Source organism: Hyposmocoma kahamanoa, unplaced genomic scaffold, assembly GCF_003589595.1.
Source record: "Hyposmocoma kahamanoa isolate Upper Pololo Valley unplaced genomic scaffold, ASM358959v1 79, whole genome shotgun sequence".
Taxonomy (NCBI): Eukaryota; Metazoa; Arthropoda; class Insecta; order Lepidoptera; family Cosmopterigidae; genus Hyposmocoma; species Hyposmocoma kahamanoa.
The window spans coordinates 1,693,229-1,705,176 of NW_020653993.1; the positions used below are offsets into that span (position 1 = coordinate 1,693,229).

Sequence of the window (11,948 nt, forward strand, 5' to 3'; positions counted from 1 at the left end):
TAAGGATAGACATGTCGCTTACTACCGGGCGCAAGACTTGTACATCCCGTCACTTGATATTACAATAATAAATAAAAATAGTTTACTTCCTATATTTTTATTCCTCAAGTTGTCTATGAATCGAGAATTCATAGTACCACCACAAACGATAGCCCATTAGAACTGCTGGTTATTTACGGCCAGTCACCGGTCAACCCTTATTTATTTAAACCATACCATATTTATTTAACAACCTTTAATCCGTGCACCCATTTTCCAAGTTTTTGTATCGACATCTTGAATTATAGATTCGGGCTGGGTTTATTTCTAACATCGTTTGGTTAACAAGGTGTGATTTTTCATAAGAATAAACCTTTTTATTGGAAAGTAGTTGGTAGCTGGCGTGAATTTTATTACTTTCGTTACATTTTTTGCTGAGCAAAATCCTCCCCGGGCATGTAGTCAGAAAATATAGTAAAAGTCGACCGCTGAAGCTCAGTCAGGTACATTGCTCTTTCCTGTTCGATTTTACCGTTTAAAATTAAGAATGTATAAGTTGATTTTCGCATAATACTAAGTCCGTCACTCTCACTCACTCGGCTAGGGCCCATTGGAAACCAGCGTCACAACCTAGCCCTGGTTGTGACTTTAGCTGAATCACACATTCGAAGCACACATGTCAGTATAGTATTATGCAACTTGTTGTTGAAATGTTTTTACGCTGTTCTTTGTGTTATTTCTATTTTAGTTATATTAGTCTTTGTTTTTGTGTTTTATTTTATAATGTGGCGTTACAATAAATGGTTTCTATTTCTATTTCTATATTTCTAATAGTGGAAAGTGGAGTAAAGTTACATTGAGGATAATATATACACTGATTACTATATGGTGTGAAAACATTATAACTAAAAATTTTCGCATTGGGAAAAACACAAACTTACCTCTACACTAATGATCTTTTTATATCTACTCAACTAAATAGAATACGTACACTTTACGATATACATTTTTCAAATGGCTCTAATTTCATTTGTTAAAAAAATAATTCTGAAATAAAGCCCCTGCCGCTCGACCCTAGCAGAATGAACCGTATTATTACGGGTAAAATTTTAATTCAAGCTGAGGTAGTATAGACTGTGAAGGTAATGTGAGACCGAAAAATAGATGTTTTGATGTATTTTGTACACACGAAAATCGGTTTATCAACATTTAAAAATCATTTAACTTGTTTTTACCGACTTCAAAAAAGGAGGTTGTTAAATTATGGTGTCTTTTTTGTGTTTATTATGCAATTGCTTCGACATTTGCGAGCCAATTTCGATGATTATTTATTTGTTGAAAAGCCTTGATTGTCACATTGTGGATTCGGAACTAATCTGGTGTCAACCAAAAATCAGTATTTTTTTTAATAAAAAATCTTGCTAATATTTTAATTGATAATAACAACATAATATAGGTACGTCTAGAGAACTATGTGTCCTGAGATATTATTGACTAAACGACACTCGATAAAAAAAAACGAAACTTTAATTTCTTTACTACGTCCATCTTTTTTTCAACACCAAAACTCACGGGAGAAATAATTGTAGGCCATACAAATATTTCTTCCGGTCCGGGAGTAGAACCCGGGACCTCATAGCATGGTAACCGTTCGGCCATTGAAGCAGTAAACAGACAGACAAAGGCTTCTAACTAGGGACTTCCCTCTTTTTGCGCGTTAGGGGTTACAATTATGACTAAAAATACCATTGAAAATTATTGCAAAGTTGTTTGTATTTATGTAATTAAGTTTACGATGGTAACCGCAAACAGGGCAAATGTACGTCCTTTATTACGTCGTAATTGGCAGTTTCGAACGCCTACTAGTTTCATGTTTCTGTTATTAATAACAGCTGGTAGCGAGGTTAATTATCTTGGTTAAGTTACAAAAGGAATTTTGGTTTATTTCTCAAAACTCAGTTGGCTGACTTTATTTTTAGAGATGATCTACAATGCCACCATCAAGCTAGTCCGCCTCGCTGCGGGTTGGAGAATTCACACTTTTTTTTTTATAATATCAAGTGACGGGACGAACAAGTCGTGCCCCTGATGGTAAGCTACACGCCTGTCCATAACAGTTGCAGTGCCACTCAGAGCTTTAAGTCGCAAAGATTTGAGAGACACTGCCACTGCGCCCGTCACCCTGAGACGTATGACTACACCCAAACTATGGTAATCAAATGTACGAATAAATAAGTTTCATTCCATTGTTATTATAGATATTTCAATGAAATTTTTTGTCCCGTATTTCGTTATTATCAGTGCAGTGACATCCAGATCTTTAAGAGTCGTGTCGAGTACTACCTCAGTTCAAATTAAAAAAAATTCCGTACTGATACAGTTCATTCTGTTTCTGTCGAGGGGCAGGAACGCTGGCTTTATTTCAGAATTCATGTTTTTACAAACGCAATAAAAACCATTTGAAAAATATATATCGTATAGTACATGTGTTCTATTTAGTTCAGTTGATACAAAAAAAAATCATTGAATGTATTTATAGAATACAGCGGATTTCTTGTAAAATTTCAAGGTAAGATTGTGTTTTTTTTTGGATCGTGAAAATTTTTAGGACTAATTAAATTTTTATTGAATTGATATTCAATTATTTTTTGTGTAATTACTCCACTAGTTTGTTATAATTATTAATACAAAGCTCGAACACTCAGAAAAAACACTCAGAAAAAATTCCTTTGATCCGGTCGGATTCGAACCGTAATTAAAAATTCGAAATTAAAAGTTCGAAAACGTAATTATAACAAACTAGTGGAGTAATTTCACAAAAAATAATTGAATATCAATTCAATAAAAAATTAATTAATACAGTGAATAGCGACATCTCTCGCCAGGACTGGTAGCTGTAAAGGTACTAACTGGGTGATAAATCTGTAATAGATTTCTCATAGATGGCGCTACGACTAAAAAGTCGTTGAAAGACCAAGTACAAAGACACGACGCAAGCACATAGAAGAATTCGTGAGGTCCGTTGGTTCGTTCCGTGGCTTAGTTAGTATAGCGTTCTGGCACGGTATGCAAGAAGACGTCGGTTCGAATCCGACCGGATCGAAGGAATTTTTTCTGAGTGTCCGATCTTTGTCAATTTTTAGGACTTTTCACACAGTATAGTTGGTAATCAGTGGTTAAACACTCACTCTTATGCGGTATCAACCAAAGCCTATTGAGGTTGACAAGTCCCACATGCATATAATTTCACCAGCACCCTTACTTTTGAAAACCGGAACACACTGATGCTCACATTACTGCTTGGCGACAGAAATAGGTAAGGTGGCTGTACTTCCCAGGACGAACTCTTTCTCAAGGCGCTCTACTACTACTACTAAATCGTAGTAAATACGTCAGGAAACTATGAGTTTTACCGTACGAGAGAATTATTGTTAAGAGGCAAATATTTAAATATCGTGCAATGATTTTCTCCTCGCCTACTTCAAAGCCTACGTAACATTTCGCCTTTAAGTTTTCTCTGGAATAGTTTCTGCCAGTACAATAGTCTAGTCGCATTGTTTCGTCCCTAGTTCTCCAGGGACTGCAGTACCAAGTAGATCTGCTCTGCGTCAAAATTACAGAAGTTGGGTTGGTTTTTGTGATATTTTAAGCGTTCGTAACGCTAAAAGCTTTCTGTGTGTACACCGAAAACAAGTTTTGTGGGGTTGAAAAAAATATATACTTTTAATTTTTGGTGGTTTTTAAATCAGGGAATGAACTCTCTCCATACCTATTTCTAACGCCAAGAAGTAATGTGAGGGTTAACTACTGCATACCGGTTTTGAAGGTATCTAAGGAAACCGGTCAAACCTTGTCTTATACTCACTAAGACGGGTGGTGTGGCCGTATCCATCAACTATTGAAATTTCTGAGTGGTACTGCAATTGTTATGAATTGATGTATCGCTTACCACCACGGGCACGACTTGTTTCTCCCGTCATTTAGTAAAATAAAAAAAAAATATTTATAGCGCCTGCGCCATTTAAACTAAGAGTATGAAATATAATAATAATAATTCTTTATTGACATGTATATACCCATATTAAATACAAATTACAATTATATATAAACAATGTGTCGATTTGCATTCACGGAGTACATTTACAGAGGTGATTCTATATCCGAAATTAAACCCAAATAACAAAAAATAAATAAAAAAGAATAAAATTTCGTAAATAGCTATTTTATATTAAATTGCGGTGAACAAATTTGATCCAAAGGTTTTGAACATACATACAATAGCAAACATTTTGAACAATGACCTTAAATGCGCAAAAAGAAACGCATTTTAGATCTATGTGGTGGTGGGGTGCGAGTAGCGACGGCGGGGAAGTGTATCGAGCGCGCGATTGGTAGTAGTAGTAGTATCCCATATAATGCCGATAATCTAAATACATTAAAATTATGATATTCATTGCGGATGTCCGAGTTGTGACATGGCCTAAAGGCGCGCTAGAATAATTTATGAACCTTCCAGAAACAGACTGTAAGCAGAAACAGCAGCTAAGCTATTGTTTTTTAAAATATAACTTTGTTAAAATTCCAAAACGATGATATGCACTCAAGTGATCTTACTTATTAATAAACGGTTTACTTAAGTGCTTAACATCTTCAATGTCGTGCATTTGAGATGAATTTATTAATACGGTCTCAAATTAATGCGTAATCTGTGAGATAATTTTTTGTACGGGGTCAAAGATACGTCAAGTTTGTCACGTAAAATTTAAATTTAACTCTATGACATTTCCGATAAGAACGGCCCAAAGTGTGAACCTTGATGTGCTCTTTTCTTTCGGGTTTACACGAGATTGATTGTTTTCATGCAGATTGTTTATTTTGTTAATAAATGTCATACAATCATTGAAATAATATTTTATTACAAAACACAAGACAATACATAAAATCAGCATTCGCTGATGTTAAAGTCAGACAATCCGCTGATATGTAAAAAACTTGCATCAGGAACAACCCTACTACATACCAGGGTTGTTGCGAATATTAGCATCTGCATCCGCATCCGCGAATAATCTGCATAACATAAAGCTTTTTCATGGACACAGATTCAGTAAGGATGTACATTTTTCGCGTTCTTTTTAAATACATAAAATCAGCATACGTATCTGTACCCGCTAATGTTTAGGTCAAAAATCAACATCCGCCGATGTGTAAAAAACCCTCATCAGCAACAACCCTGTAACACGTGAGTTATCTAAAAAAACTGTAACAATAACTCCGTTTGGCGTTTGCAAAAAGGGGACAAAAAATGTATGATAATGGCAGTATGATAAAAAGTTTTTTCCCAAATGCGCTGCCGAGTTCGTGAGAGATTCCCTTTGTGTCTCCTCACTTTCTTTGAACCCGGGCCGACGTAATTTGCTTATAAAACGTTCTTTCTTTATTCAGTTTCAATTATGAAGCTTTGCACGACGTTTTGTTGTTTAGATGGACTTGAAAAAATGTTATTTCAATGTTGAAACGTGTTGAGTTTGTTTAACTTTGAATTCAGTGAAACTTTGTTGATTTTTACTTCAGATACTCCCTGATTGGTATCAAAGCTGCCTACCATCGATTTAGAGTCACAGTACTGTGACGACGTCAATAAAAAGACACAAAGACTCGTATTATACATGGGTGCTGCGGTTCGTAAGATATAATGCCATCAGATATAATTAATTTATGGTATACAGACACTCGACATAGTCTTGCGTGATATAAAGGGTATAATAGACGATCGATATAACAACTTTAAATCTAATATACCAATGCCATTTTATATAAACATTTCAGATATAATGAGTATAATGTATTATAAATATAATCCCAGTGTTTTTTAGGTGCAATGATGAGCGCAGCGAGCAGTATTGGGCTCAAAAATATATAAAAATAATCTTATTGTATTGTTTGCACAATTAGTAGTTATAATTAGCACTGGATTTACTAATATCAAAATGCTCGTTTAATATATCACGGCCGAATGGCATTATTGACAGCTGTCAATCTCTTTGTGTTATCCTAGCTATCTTATAATAGCATAACAATTCCTCCACCAATAGTTACAAATACTCAGTTTAACAAAAAATGAAAAAATCTCACCTATAATTATTATTAAACCAACTAATGTAACAAACATTTTAAAGTATAACTATTTATACACAGGATTTGGGTTTCTTGTGGACCGTACATACCTGCGATACCTATCAATATTAAGCGAAACAGGGCGCACTTCGTCATTACTTACATCACAATCTAAAAAAAGTCTTCGTGAGAAACAGATCTGACAATATCAACCGTGGTGGCAGGGCAGAGCTCCGGTGACTGATCTTCCTCCCCAATATTCACATTGGGTTCAAGTAAACCCGACGTAGAGTTTTGGGAGTCGGCCATAGTTTCTCCTTCATTCGAAATTACTTCAGTGTCTTCTGATTCAACTTCAACCCGAGGGCAAAAAACCTCACCTGTTCTACATTTATACAAAAGCAATTCGTCTATGTGTTTCCTTATAGTCAAATCTAAGTCTGTTATGTGGACTAAATATATGCGATTTCCCAGATTTTTTTTACAAAACTGAACTCCCTCCTTCAGTGATAAACAACGCCGCCCCCTGTAAATCTTAACTTGTGAGATCTGTCTAGAACAAACATTTTGTTTAACCTGAGACGACAACATCGGGGAAGGTGACGAGTATGACTCATTACCAAAGCTATTAGTAGTACAGTATGCCATTTCAACAGATCGAAACGACAGCGCAAGGACCGACCCATCATCAGCTGTGCCGCAGAGTAACCGGTTGTGGAATGAACGGAATTCCTAATATCAAACAATAACTTATTTATTCTTTGGCTAAGACTTGACTTGTCATTATTATTATTTGATAGAATAATTTTAATACCCTTTTTTAGGTGTTTGACGCATATCTCCGCTTGCCCGGAACCGCTTGGGGAACTCGTTAATTGTTTTATGCCATTCATAACGAAGAAGGTTTCAAATTCTTTTGAACAGAAATTGGTCTCATTATCCGTCACTATACCTGCATGTTACCGAACCTACTATTCACGTACATTACTTTAGCAACAATTGCTTTCGTATGAGTAATTTGCGTTTGAAAACACTCAACCCATTTAGAGAAAGCCTCCACGATTACAAGGAATTGCCTACCCTCTATTGTAAACATGTCCATATGTACTCGCTGCCAAGGGCGCTCCGGGTAAGGCCAGGGCGTGAATGGCGTACGTGGCGGAGCGGATCGCATAGCGTTATATATTATGCATGCACCAATTTTTTCTTCGATATGTGTATCTATATTAGGCCACCATGTCCGCGACCTCGTTTCTGATTTAGTCTTAACCACGCAAAAGTAAGAACCATGCAATTCGTCCAAAATTTGTTCTCTAAACTCGACGGAATTATTAATTTGTGCTCTCTTGAAACACAACCGTCTTCAACGTTAAGTTCAAACCTACAATTATAGACGGCTTCAATTCTTCGAATGGCAAGTTTCGTGGCCACCCTTTTACGATATAATCCTTCACCCGACTGAGAACGCTATCCGCGTTGGTCTCAGACTTCACGTTTGATAATGTAACCGGTTTCAGGATGCTGTCCGAAAAATAATTAATGTATAAACAAGTGTCTGCCATCGAGTCGAGTGAAACGGTCTTTGACGAAGTACTTGCTATCGATCGAGGGAAAGAAAATCAGCAACATTATGTTCACTTTTAATATACTCGATATTAAAATTATAAGCAGATAAGAATAATGCGTACCGTTGTAAACGATTTGACGCTAGTTCTGGAATGCCTTTTTTTATCGCCGAAAGTTGTAATAAGAGGCTTGTGATCGATTCGAAGAATGAAAAGCACTGTGCGATCATATAAATAATGATGGAATTTTTTTATAGCAAATACAATACTCGCAGCTTCCTTCTGTATCTGGACGTAATTACACTCCGCTCTGGAGAGCGAACGCGAGGCGTAAGGGACGACGTGCTCCGCGCCGCGTGAATTTCGAGGATTGAGTACACTAGCCGTATTAGGTATAAAGCATCTATAATAATTGACTAAACCTAAAAATGACTTTAACTCACTCACATTTTTGGGTCGCTGACAATTTAAAATAGCCTCGACATATCACGTTTATCAATTATAAATCCTAAATACTCGACTGATGTTTTAAACAACTCACACTTGTCTCGTTTTAAACGCATACCTGCTGCTTCAAGTCTTTCCAGAACTTGATTTAACCTTTTTATATGAATATTTCGATCTTGATCTGTTACTAATATGTCGTCGATAAATATACACACCCCTCGATATCACCCAACAGGCACTCTAAAGCCCGTTAGTTAACCCAAACACCAGCCTATTATACCTGAACAATCCTTTATGTTTATGCAAGTCAAATTTCTGGACTCGTCTAACTCCAGCTGATTATAGGCCCTAGAGAGATCCAACTTTGAAAATTCCTCTCCTCCATAAAATTTTGCAAATAAATCCTCGATACGCGGAATAGGATAATTATCTATATACAATGCTTTGTTTAGAGTAACGGAATAGTCACCACAAATTCTTATATTACCATCTGCATGCAGCACTGGCACTATTGGGGTGGCTATGTCCGCATGATCAACTTTGTCTAAAATTCCTAATGCTACTAAACGTTGAATCTCCCTATCTACCTTATCCTTTAAAGGCAACGGAACAGGTCGGGGCTTGAAAAATTGTAAAGGAATATCCGTCTTTACCTTTAACGTCACCTTATATTTATTAAATGGGCCCAATTCATCAGAGAACAAAGTTGAGAATTTATTCAGTATTTTAGTACTTAAACAATCTTCCTCTATGTTGTGAATTGATGAACTACAAATTTGCAACTTAAATTCACTAAAGAAATCACGACCCAACAAAACAGGCCGTTGATTTTTTGTCGCAATAACAAAAAAAAAACGATTTCTTTGCTACATTTTTCATAAGTGACGGGTAATGTGACCATTCCTTTAGGTGGCATCTTACTGTTATTATAACATTTTAACGTAATGCTAGATGACTTTAGTTTGTATTTAGAAAAGTATTTTTCGTAGGTTTCAAGGGACATAATTGAAACTGCGCTCCCGCTGTCTATTTCACACGTAATGGACTCGCTTGCTATCGTCACCAACTGTCGCATCGGCTCACCATTAGCTGTCGTAATGTTATAAATATGCGAACCTTCGACAATGTTGTCGTGATCTTCCGATATGAAGTTATTACGCCGTTGTTGTGATTTTCACATTCTCTTTAAATGAATAGTTTATAAAACGACACTGATCTTTAGTATGATTGGTATAACCACACACTTCGCAAGATACACCTTTTTGTTTACGTTGTGGGCGCTCCGTGCGCACTGCATAAACTGAAGCCCCCGGAGCGGCCGCCTGGGTGCATTGCAGCGCCAACATCGCACAACGGACACTTTGTACCAACTGCAACGCTTTATCTAAGGTCAATGTGTCTATGCATTCTGCAAACAATTTCTCTTTTTCTCTTACATTTTCCAATCCTAATACGAAACGGTCGCGCAAGGCTGTCTCCAGTTCACTAACGAATGTACAATATTTGGCTAGGCTTCGTACTCGCGCAACTCAATCTGTCAAATCCTCTCTTGGACGCTGTTCCGCTTTATAAAATATATAACGTCCCGCAAAGGTACTTCTCTTAGGAGTAAAATGAGCATCCAACCACGCTAATAGTTTCTTTTACTCTGTATCATCTAGCTCCTTAGGCGCCACTAAGTCTCGGAGAATGCGGTAAGTGTCCTCTGATTGCGCGCTCAATAATAATATTGCCCGACGTTTTGCTGCTGTCTTGTCCGTTTGCTCAGAAATATCATTAACTGTACAAAATTGAGACAGCCTGCTCGTGAAAATACTTCACTCGTGTATTCCATGATCATAACTGAGACTGCCGCCGAACATTACATTTGCACCTTCCATCCTTATAATGTTGTTTCTTTTCAACCAAATTATTGAAAATAACGTTCATACACACGTAGATAACGATCTCGTTGCCAATTTGTAGTGTTTGCACAATTAGTAGTTATAATTAAAACACTGGATTTACTGATATCAAAATGCACGTTTAATATCTCACGGCCGAATGACATTATTGACAGCTGTCAATTTTTTTGTGTAACCCTTGCAATCTTATAATAACATAACACTTATAGAACTGATAATTCTCCTAGGTTAGGTTAGATTAGAACTGCCAACATAACGGTGCCCAAGTCGAGCGAGCGCAGCGAGAGTGCCGCGGCAGCGGCCGGCGGAGCGCCAATACCAAATTTCATAGCGAAATCAGTTGGTATTTCGATGAGAAATCCTATTTGTAAAACGAAATAATGTGTTATATTGTTTAATATATTATACTGGTAATACTTATACTCCCACCTTGGAACATAAGTTGAAAAGTCGGGTCTTTTCACCGTCACAATTACCCTTCTAAACTGGAACGCAGAAATGCTCACATTACTGCCTGGCGGCAAAAATATGTAAGGTGGCAGTACTTCCCGAACGAAAGCTTTCACAGGGAGCTCTACTTTTATATAAGATTAGAGACTGCGTCAAACACCTTGACATGAAAGAAACGTTACATGAATTTGAATCTATAAAACATACCTCTATGTCCGGAACACTCCATATTTATGCCATTGATATATAAACCATTTGCATAAACCGCTTTACTTCCTGCTTCCAAATGCGTATGGCAAAGAAATGGAATCTATTTCAGTGTTTGTTGAAAACTAAAATTTAGGGTTGTTCACTTTTTTTAGATTAACGTGTAATGTATTCTGACACATCGTCGCGTAATATCGGGTGAGATTGTAGCTAAGCGTTTGTCTAAAAGTGTGTCTATTTTAAACCATCGATACAAAAAGAGAGTAGTTCTAACTTAGAAGCCTTTGCTTATGTGTCTGTGTGCCATAACATATATACACATACACAGGTTGTATACAAGTTGACTTGTAATAAAGTATATTTTCACTATGTTCGGCTGAACATTAGGCATAAGAACATATTAACGCACACACTCAATATAGCCCCGCATTAAGGAAACCCGGTGTCGCCGGTGCCATGGACGTACACATAGACAACAACAAATTACACCCAAACTCACTAGTGAAATAAATGTAGGTCATAAAAATATTAAATAAACAAATATCCCGCCCCGGCAATCGAACCTGGGACCTGCCAAGGAGGCAGTTCATTGAACCATACTAATGGTAATACTAACATATTACAAGGTGTGTTATGTTACTAACTTACTTATAACTTGTATGGATTCTATTGTCTGACAATAAATTATTTTTATATTTATTTATTTTTATTGAAAGTATATTATGGTTTTTTCTACTCACGTGCATTTCAATATACTAAACTAGGGGTGTAACCTGTTTTTTAACCGACTTTAAAAAAGGTTTTTTTTGTATGTATGTTACGCGATAACTCCGGTATTTGTGAACCGATTTTCATGATTCTTTTTTTTGTTGGAAAGGGGGTACTTCTCCGGGGAGTGGTCCCATTTCATTTTGAAGAAAATCATCCACCTCTAAGGGTGGCTGTTCACGCATGAATATTCATTTTTATAAATAGCGCCTAAATTTTACTTAAGGAGCAATTATTTTAATGGTTGATTTTGCTATTTCTTCAATTCTAGGCGTTTTCCTCTCAATATACTTCGAGTAGTGAGAACCGATTTTTATTATCTCCGGTGTCAAGTCCCGTATAGTGGCGAACTAGGGAATATTTCAATAAAACTTAGCAAATAGATGTAATTCCACGTACTTTTGAGGTTGGTTTTTTGTAGTACTCGCTACTGAGATTATTAATAATATCAATCATCGAAATCGGTTGGCAAATGTCAAAAACACACGAATAAGAACGTCATCCTTTTTTGAAG

General features: G+C 36.6%; 1 protein-coding gene across 1 annotated transcript in view; it reads right to left on the reverse strand.

Moving 5' to 3' along the window:
• LOC113233514 (nectin-2-like) overlaps positions 1–11,948 on the reverse strand; it is an 847,610-nt gene that overhangs the window by 220,327 nt on the left and 615,335 nt on the right. The gene's annotated exons all lie outside the window — the stretch shown is intronic.